The sequence below is a fragment of the Fukomys damarensis genome, unplaced genomic scaffold (assembly GCF_012274545.1).
Source record: "Fukomys damarensis isolate Sample0158 unplaced genomic scaffold, DMR_v1.0_HiC HiC_scaffold_28, whole genome shotgun sequence".
Classification (NCBI taxonomy): Eukaryota; Metazoa; Chordata; class Mammalia; order Rodentia; family Bathyergidae; genus Fukomys; species Fukomys damarensis.
Window position 1 is genome coordinate 37,498,319 of NW_022900940.1, and position 10,406 is coordinate 37,508,724.

A 10,406-nucleotide genomic window follows, 5' to 3' on the forward strand; every position below is an offset into this window, starting at 1 on the left:
GAACGCCCTGTCCCGCCTCCCGGTGCCCATTGGCTCCCGGGGACGCCCTTCAGCGCTGCGGGGCTGAGCGGGAGGTTCTTCGGGCGCGCTGGGAGTCTCTGTGCGCGCGCTCTGGGCTGAGTCCTGCGGACCATGACCCCCTCCGTCACAGCTCGCCGGCGCGGGTACCGGGGCCCGGTGAGGACCCCACGGGGGAATTCGGAGCGGCTTTTCTTCCGCGGCGCGTTTCCTCAGCGACCTTGGGAATACCCTACTGCTGGCACCTTGGTCTCCTCAAATTATAACCTTCCCAGCCCTGCCTGTCCCGCTCTCTTAACGCCCCAGCGAAGTGGTGCTGGCTTGCTCCCACGTCCGAGAAACCCCACGGTGTGTCACTGACAGGGCTTTCTGGTAAATTAGCGGGCAGTAGACTCGAAATTATTTTTCTGGACACTTGGGTATCAGTATCCCGAGTTAAAAGCACTAGACTTCGCTACCAATTCCTTAGTTTTCAACCTGACCTTGAAGCCTGACAGGCTGAGGTACCGACTACTGTATTTCTTGTGTATCATAAAGGAAAATATTTTTAAAAATCTGAATACATTGGTTAATTATGTTGACAAATGACTAGCATTTCTGTTCCACTAAAATTTTCTAGAGAAGACTAAATAGCTTCTTCAACCCCTGTAAAGTGAAGCTCACAGAAGTGTGGATTTGACACACTGAAGGCTAGAACTCTTCTTTCCTCCTGTTCCTGATCCATCTTCCCCAACTTCACATCTTCCCTTCCTTGTCTTTCTCTGTAGAGCTATGAGAAGCTTTCATCTGTACACTGAGAAAATGGCAAAATAACCAGTGTTTTCCCAGAATCTAGCCCTTAATCCCACCAATCCATTCCATTTTCGTTCACAAAGTAGGAGATGTTGAGTGAAGATTCTCAGATACGCTGGAACACCTCCAGTTACTGTGGAACGAATCCAAATACGGTAACAGGAATGGAAGTTACATGCTTTACACTAAAATACAAGATTTTCTCATCTCCTGCAAGAAAAATAAAATTATGTTTTAAAAGCTTTGCCAGGTAGACTTGTTTTGCAGAATTATCTTTATTGTTATGATCTTTAGTTTTTGAAAAAGGAAGTTTGGATCAGTTCTTACATTGTTCCCAGATGTCTAATGGGTTTTTTATCCTTTATATCTCTTTTTTCTTCTGCTAGCAAAAGCAATGCAACCTGTTCTGAAGAAGGAAGACTTTCAAGGTAAGTAACATTGATTGACCTATGATTTAGATTTTTAAGAGACGAAAAGTAGCAACAATTTATACAAGAATCAGGAGTAAATGACAACTGAAAACAAAATATAAGAGTAATTTTGTGGTGTAACTGAAGGGGAGTTACCCAATTAATGTGGCCAAACCAAATAATTCCAATGAAAAATTCTCTTTGGTATCTGAATTATTTGGGTGTGGTGTTATCAGGTTAAATAGTTTCTTTTTTTAAAAAATTGAGTTTATTGGTACATTTTAGGGATACAGTACAGTTACATTCATTGCTAGGATCTTGTACATCTACATGACAGGCCTTGGTTCTCATTTTTTCTCCTTGTCCCTGCCCTCCCTTCAATAGTTTCTTTCTTGGTATGTTATGTATAACTAAGTTGTGTTTCTGTAGCACATGGAATTCTAGCAAAGGATCAGCTAGTTTTTAAAAAAGGTTAACGGTCAGTTGGATAGAGAGGTGATTTAGTCAAATTATACAGCAAGAAAGACTTTTCTTTTCTTCTTTTTGTACCAGGGATCTAACTCCTGCCCTTGTGCTTGCAAGGCAGACAGTGGAACCACTGAGCCAAACCCCTGGCCAGCAAGAAAGACTCTTAAAGCATCTTCTATTTGGACCCTCAGGCTTAAGACCACTGTACACAACCTACTCACCCAAAACTGTGATTGTAAGTGAGGCCTCATGGCGCAATGGTAGCACATCTGAATCCAAAAATACAATTGTATTTCCTGTTTTAAAATGTCTCGAAAGCTATAGTTTCCTTTGATAACCAGTTTAAATTTAATCACCTAAATTTTGTTCATTTGACCAAACTCAGTTCATTTTAAGCCCATTTCCTTTTGTACAGGAAATGAGGCTTGTTCAGAGAATACCTCTGGGGTTACTAGAAATTATGTGGGGGAAGCTTAGTAAAAACTGGGCAGCTGGTTAATTTTATGGAAGGCAAGTCAGGATTAAATAACTTGAGATGTTTCACATGTATAATTCATTGAGATGATTCACACAAGTAATTTACAATAGAAGGACACATAATCTTGTAAATAAACTCGTCAATTGTTAGTCTCCTAACATTATATTTGGTCCTCTTATTATTAGAGTTTTACATGATTCTCTTTGAAGTTCTGGCCTGTGGTCTGTAATAGGAAAGACTCCAACAACCTAAATGATGCTGGTGCTTTACTTTTAAAAATTATCCCCCTAGGTCAGTAGTTTCACATTTATGCACATATAAAAATCATATGGGGAGGTTGTTAGAAAACAGATTCCTGAGTCCAGCTAGAAAATCCTGCTGTAATAGGTGAGAGGAGGATCTGGGATGAGTCTGAGGCAGGTAATCCTCAAACTACATGTTGAAAACTCTGTCCAAGTTAGAGAATGACCATTTCTCTTTCTCAGATAAGCTTATATTTTAGAAAATTTTAAAAGTCAACATTTAAGAAAGGCATGGTGGCTAACACCTATAATCCCAGCCCTTGGGAAGCTGAGGCAGAAGGATTGCCTAGAGATCAAGGCCAGCCTGGGCTATATAATGAGCTCAAGGATACCCTAAACTACAGAGAGTTGTCTAAAAAAAAAAAAGTGGTCAGGGCCAGGGATTTAGCTCAGTGGTGCCGCTTCCTGCCTCGCAAGTGCAAGGCCCTGGGTTCGATCCCAGGACCAAAAAAACCCTGGGGTTATAAGTCAACGATAGAGTGTTTGCCTAGCATGCATAAAGCCCTGGGTTCATTTCCCAGCACCACACACACACACACACACACACACACACACACACACACAAGTGCATAGTTGAAAAAGGAATTCTGGGGCTAGGGATTTAGCCCAGTGGTGCCACAACTGCCTCACAAATTCAAGGTCCTGAATTCAATCTCTGGTACAAAAAATTTTTAAATATGAAAAAGGAATCCTAGGGTCTGGGGATTTAGCTCAGTGGTGCTGCCTCCTGCCTCACAAGTGCAGGGCCCCGAGTTCGATCCCCAGCACCAAAAATAAAGTAATAATAATTTTTTAAAAAGGAATCCTAGCTGGGTGTGGTGGCGCACACCTGTAATCCCAGTACTCAGGAGGCTGAGGCAGGAGGATCACTGTGAGTTCAAGACCAGCCTGAGCTACATAGTGAGTTCCAGGTCAGTCTCAACTATATAATGAGACCCTGTCTCAAAAAAAAACCAAAAAAAAAAAAAAAAAAACCCCAAAAAAGGAATCCTAGATTCCAGCAGAGGATAGCAAGAATAACCAAGAAGCCATCTTCTCACAAATATCCTCAGAAACACTATCAGTCTGAAATCCTAGGGAATTCATGCTCCTTTAAAAAATATAATGTGGGCCAGGTACTTAGCTTAGTGGAATAGTGCTCTTGCCTGGTAAATGTGAAGTCCTGAGTTCAGTCCCCAGTACAAAAAAAAAAGAAAATGTGAATACTTCTAAATGTTATTTAATAGATCATTTGTTAATGAGCCACATTTATTATCAGATAATTCTGTTATTTTCAACATCCAAGCTGAGGTGAACCAACTTCAGGAAATAGGTATATTAATTGATAGGGAACTTACATGTGCCACCACACCCAGCTTTATTCCTTCTATTTTAAAACATTAGAACCAGTGGGGTCGGCTGGGGATTTAGCTCAGTGGTTTGGTGGCCTGACTTGTAAGCGCAAGGACCCGAGTTTGAGCCCTGGTACCCAAAAAAAAAAAAAAAGAACCAGTGGGAAACTCTGGGCAACTGGAAGGTGGAACAAAAAGTTTTGAGGAATGGGTTGAAAAAAAAGGTGAGAGGGCTGCAAGCACTAATTGGTTCTTTCTTAGGCCATTGTAAGTCAAATTTGGTAATTTTTTCTTTCATAGCTGTAAAAAGAATAGTAATCTTACTTCTAGGAGAATAATTGTGCTTTTGTTATTTTAATGGTTACTTGATTTCATTGTGTCACCTGAGAAGTGAGCCTTAATATGAAGGACCTACATTACCAGATTAAAATGATTAATGAGCCTTAGAGTAGCGTTTAGGAAAATAAGCATTCAACAAAAACTAGCTAATTAGCCAGGTGCAGTGGAGTATGCCTGTAACCTTAGTTACTCAGGAGGCTGAGGCAGGAGGATAGAGAATGCAAGATCATCCTAAGAAATTTAGCAAAACCCTGTCTCAAAATTTAAAAAAAAAGAGAGCCAGGCGTGGTGGCGCACACCTAAATCCCAGCATTCGGCAGGCTGAGGCAAGAGGATCACTGTAAGTTCGAGACCAGCCTGGGCTACACAGTGAGTTCCAGAGCAGTATGAACTACATAGTGAGACCCTGTCTCAAAAAACCAAAAAAAAAAAAAATTTTTTTTAAAAGATCTGGAATGTAGCTCAGTTTAAGGCTTTAGGTTCAATCCCCAATACTACCAGAGAGGGTGCGGGGCGGGGGGATCAAGCTCCTTAGAGTATTCTGATACTACTTTAAACAGTATTACTGTTACCTTTGCTGAAGTTTTATCATTTTGATTTAGGAGCTTCTGTGGCCAAAACCAGAACTTAAAATCAATAAATAAGCTGTTTTAATCTGGTTTTTTGTTGTTGTTGTTGTTGTTGTTGTTCTTACAACCTCAGTACCATAGACTGAATAATAGGGAAGGAATAAAAGCTTATTTGGCTCATGACTCTGAAGGCTGGGAAATTTAAGATCAGGCAGCCACTTATAGTGTCTTAGTTACTTTTCTCATTGCTGGATAAAATACCCAAAACCTACAAGTTAAAGTAAGAAAGGTTCATTTTAACAAAAGTGTGTGACGTTTTCAGTTCATAGTCAGCTGGCTCCAAGGCAGGATGGTATGGCAGGGGCCATGGTCAAGGAGAAACAGTCATGGAATAACAGGCAAGAAGCAGCAGCATTGGGCCTCCTTTTTCCTTTTATCCCATCCAGCCTACAAGCCTGTTGGTTGGTGTCACCCACAGCCAGGGTAGGCCTTTCCATTATCCACAGAACTATGCTAAACCAATCAGTGGACAAATACAGTTATCACTCCCTTAATCCCAGCATCACACACTCTAGATCCAGCCACCTCCAAAAAGTCCCAACTATGATGAGCACACAAGGCTTTGGGGGGACATCTACACATAGGCCATCACAGAGATGTCATTCTTGCTGGTAGCAGCTCTGCTCGGGGTCCAAAATGGCACAGTGCTCACAATGAGAATGTCCTAACTCAGGTTTCTCTTCTTACAAAGCCATTGTCTCATTGAATTCAGGCCTCACCCTTCAGCCTTTCTTACCAAAGATCTCCTCCACATAATGTAGTCAGTTTATGTTTTAAACATCAAAATAGTGATTAAATTTCAACATTACTCTTGGTAGGGACATTCAAACCATGGCAAATGCACACTATTTTGATTTTCTAGAGAAAAATCATACCAACAGTTACCAAACAGCAATGACTATTACTATGTCAATTTGGGGTTGTGGTGATGATGGTGGTATTAGTTTTTTGGTTTGCATAGGGCAGAGAAGTATGGAGGTTCCCCCACGTTAAAATATCAGTGACCTGTGTGTATTTCTGCCACCATAGCAATTCTGGAAAGAAACAAGCAACCCAAAGAGATTGCTATTTGAGAAGTCAGTATGTACTATGATTGCATTTGCATTTTAATTTTTTTTTCAGTACCACAGATCTAACTCCAGACCTCACGCTTGTAAGGCAGGTGTATTGCCACTGAGCTAAATCCCCGGCCCAGACATTTTTTTTTTTGCAGGCGTTCTAATTTTTACAGAACCACAGAAGACAGTAAAAAAGCAGAATAACTGAGAAGTGATTAAACCATTAGTATTTATATCATGGCTAATATAAGTAAGTCTCAGGGTAAATTAGCACATCCCTCCAAGAACACTAGATGGCACTAATAATTTACTTTAGGGATTCTAATTACCTCAGGTAATGACTGTCTTCGTTTAATAAATATTAAATAATGAGCCAAACATTAAAAATCTCTGTCCTTGTGTAGTTTTGTAGTTATGGTGGGGGGAAAGTAAAAAATAAATAAAAGTAGTATTAGAATGATTAATAAGGCCAGAGACTTGGCTCAGTGGTTCCACCACCTGCCTTGCAAGTGCAACTTCCCGAGTTCGATCCCTGTACCCAAAAAAAAGAGAAAAGAAATGATTTATTAGGAGGGGATAAGTGTTAGGGAAAACAGCAGAAAAATGGGATGGGAGACTGTTAAACTTTTTTTTTCCTAGTACTGGAGATCAAACTCAGGACCTTGCATTTGCCAAGTAGATGCAGTGCCACTGAGCTAAGTCCCCAGCCCAGTTACACTTTGCCAGGGGCATATTGGGGAATTGAACTTGGGTCCTTAAGCTTGTGAGGGAGGTGGCGGCACCACTGAGCTAAATCCCTGGCCCTTAGTTACACTTTTAAATAGGCTTTTCAAGGAGGGCTGCATTGAAAATGTGACCTGTGAACAAAAATTTGAAGGCGTCAAAGGAGTGAGCCTCGGTGCATCTGAGGAAACATGTCAGTAAGGGACTGTGAGGCCCAAAGCACTAAGGCAGAATGGACTGGCCTGAAGGAGGAACTGCACAGAGACTGGGCAGCAGAAGAGCTGGGGCAGGGAGAAGGGTCCGGTCATGCAGAGCCTTGCAGCCTGGTGTTCTGACTTGGCCTTTTACCCTTATTTTGGTCAAAACACCCAGTGTAGAGGTAGTACTTTGAAACAAGTATTGGGGAATTAATTAGTAATGTTGCATAAATTACAAAAAAATTACATTGTCTTCAGTAAACTTGGTAGTTTCTGAGATTTATTGAATTAAAGGAAAATTTTCATCAATAATGTAGCCAAATCACAGTCAATAAAAAGACCAAAAGTAATATCTTAAAAAGAGAAGACAATGATATATTTTTTTTCTTGTGGTACTGGGGATTGAAGCCAGGCCTTTAAGTACTCTACCACTAAGCTACATCTTCAGCCATTAAGAAAATAATTTCTTTTTTTGTTTTGTTTCATTTTGTTTTTGTTTGTTGTTTGTTTGGGTTTTTTTTTAAGACAGGGTCTGGCTATGTAGTTCAGGCTGTCTCTGAATTCACTAGTAGCCCAGGTTGGCCTCAAATTTGCAGTGTCCTCCTGCCTTAGCCTCCAAGTGCTGGAATTACAGGCATGCTCCACCACACCTGGCAGAAGAAAATGACTTACTCTAAAATTAGGTATGTAGTTTTTCTTCTCTTCCTAACTAATTCAGTCCTAAAACCATTAGATGGGGCCAGGAAAAGTAAGAGCCTCTGTAAGACAAGTAGCCATGGGGGCCAGAATAGAGTCCAGCCAGGGTGAGGAAGCCATGGAGCAGTGGTATAGGGTGTTAGAGCATGAGAAGGAAAGAGGGGTATATGTTGGTGGTGAGGCAGCCTGGGGCAAGATGTTGGCACTAATATGGGGTAAGGAGGACTTCTGCATGCGAGGGCAGTTTAGAGGCCGTGCGTGATATCAGGGCTTTTGTTGGGGTGGGAGCCTGGCACAGGATTTCAAAACCCAGTGTACAAGGGGAGAACCCACAAAGGACAGCAGCCTGTGCAGGGCCTCAGCCATGCACCTCACAGAGAAGTGAAGAGAGCATCTACTAAGTGGCTGTTCTGGGATGTCGGCATCTAAACAGTAGGAGGGACTTTTGTGCATGGGACAGCACCCAGCGCTAGCAAGGAGTACTGATGCTCAGTTAGGGTAAGAATGGCTTCCAGGCTGTAGGGAAGCCCAGGATGAGGTGTCAGAACTCGAGGGAGAGAGGGAGGCATCTCTTGAGGTTGGGGATGGGGTGGCAGTGGAAGTTTATCTAAATAGGACAGATCAAATAAATATTTTGAGGATAATAATTGCCAGATTTCTCACTGAGTGAATTACAGATATGGAAAGGAAGAGGGTTAAAGTGAATCCTATGGTGCTGGATTGAAGCTAGAGGCATCCATGCAAATGAATACATAGGATTAAGTACAGATATCAATGTGTATCTGTAACATGTACATGTGTTTCTTACCACTTCCGCTGGGTTGAGCTGGGAGCAGAGATAACCCAGAAACAGTGAACACACATGCAGCCCAAATCTTGGCTTCCAAACACCTTTCTCCACTAAAAAGATCCAGGTCTCCTTCAATAAATGGCTGATTCTACTGCTTGAAGCAAGAACACAATAAGATATATGCCTGCGCATCTTGTAATGACAGAAAGTATAAAGTGCCAAAAACAATGTTGCAGAAGACATAAAAGTCAAATTAAAGAAGGTCTTCCCTTTGGCAAAATCTAAGGGAAATTTGAACATTACAATAAATAACAACATTATAACTCATTGAATAAAGTAGGAAAATATGAGTCCATGCTGATATAAATAAATGAACAAATAGAAAATTTGGTAAAGAATATTCATATAAGCTTAAAGTATCTCCACTACAAAATACTATAGTATAAAGAGGAAAAGACTAATTTTATATTGGAGAAACCTGGCAGACACCATCTTTTTTTTTCCCCCACTGAACAACAAACCTGCCCTGCCCCCCTTTGAGACAGGGTCCCACTAAATTGTTAAATTGCCTAGGCTGGGCTTGAACCTGCAATCATCCCATTTTACCGCTCCAGAGTGCTAGGATTACAGATGTGTGCCATTGTGCCTGGCTGACACCATCTTAAATGCTCGGTTAAACACTGTCAGTAGTGTTACACATCAAAATGATGTGCTTCCTATCCCTGGTACCAAAAAACAAAACAAAACAAAATGATGTGCTTCCTGATAGGAAATAACAAAAACACACACACAGCATCACTTCTGTGGCATTTTTACCGAAGATCTTCAGCCTACACCAAATCATTAGGAAACATCAGATGAGTGGAAAGGAAGGAAATTCTACAAAGTGACTGTAATCTTCAAAAGTATGGAGAGAATGAAGACCAAGCAAATGCTGAGGTTTGATTGCTGATTAAAAGAAACTACAGAGATATAATAATGGTAATACATCATTCTAGACTGGATTTTATTGCTGTAAAGGATATAATTTGTGAATGACAAGTGGTGAAATGTGAATGGAGTTTAATAATTTGGTAGTACTGACATATTCGTGTTAATTTCCTGCCTTTGATTTAATTGTAATTATGTAGGAAAAACTCCTTGCTTGCAAGAAAAACACAGTAAACTATTCAGGAGTGGTAAAGCATCATATTAGCAACTAGTCTGAAATGGTGGGAAAGGGAAATATTTTTGATATTATATTTGCAGCTTTTCTGTGAGTTCCAGATTGTTTCACAATTAAATAGCAAATATCAAAATTAAAATGAAAATCGGTACTTAGCTATAATCAGTTATATAAGATGTGATCACAAACTAGGGTGAATGTTTAAATTTTAAAAATTACTACGGGGATTTAGCTCAGTGGCACTGTGCCCACCTTGCAAGCGCAAGGTTCTGAGTTCAATCTCCAGTAACCCCCCAAAAAATTATTATAGTAAATGACATACTGCCAGTTATCCCTCCTGAAATACTCCCCCTCAGTTCAAACACTTATTGTTGCCACTTTCTGAAGTAATTCATTTTGATAAATACTTGCTCATTTGTTTATATAATAAAATATGCAATTTATAGCTAGGTGTGGTGGCAATGTAGCTGTAGTACCAGCTACTTGGGAGTCTGAGGCAAGAGGATCACTTGGGCCTAGAAGTTTAAGACCAACCTGGGCAACACAGTAAGACCTCATCTCAAGAAGAAAGAAAACAAAAAGGATATAATTTGCAAATGATAAACTTTCCTCTGTCTATATTCTCTTCTTCATGTTGCCCTCATGTATCTGGTCTTCTAAGCTAAAAGTATAGAAATTAGGTTAACTTCCTTTTTCTTTCCCTCAACACACACAAAATCACACACACACACACACACACACACACACACACACACAGCCTTGATTGACCTTAAATTACATTGCTTATCTCTGATCTCTTAAAACATATCTGCCTGGGGCTGGGGATTTAGCTCAGTGCTTCCGCTGCCTGCCTCACAAGCGCAAGGACTGGAGTTCAATCGCCGGTACCAAAAATAAACCAAAACAAGATATATCTTCCTGAAGCTATCTCAGAAAGAGATGTGTAATATCATCAATAACATTAACAAGGGCCTGGGATTTAGCTCAGTGGTTCTGCTGCCTGCCTCACA

General features: G+C 40.7%; 1 protein-coding gene across 10 annotated transcripts in view; it reads left to right on the top strand.

Moving 5' to 3' along the window:
- Positions 1-79: 79 nt before the first annotated feature.
- The window catches only part of Hesx1 (HESX homeobox 1), a 30,377-nt gene continuing 20,050 nt past the window's right edge, over positions 80-10,406 (top strand). For 6 of the 10 annotated variants that reach the window (XR_002024981.2, XM_010612716.2, XM_019205817.2 and 3 more), the window contains exons 1-3: positions 80-366; positions 1,197-1,238; positions 1,773-1,923. The gene's annotated coding sequence lies outside the window, so the exon portion shown is untranslated. Of the gene's footprint in view, positions 367-1,196; positions 1,239-1,772; positions 1,924-7,361; positions 7,429-9,000; positions 9,213-10,406 lie in introns of those variants that run through there. The other 4 variants (XM_033757043.1, XM_019205818.2, XM_010612721.2 and 1 more) reach the window with 4 other exon arrangements.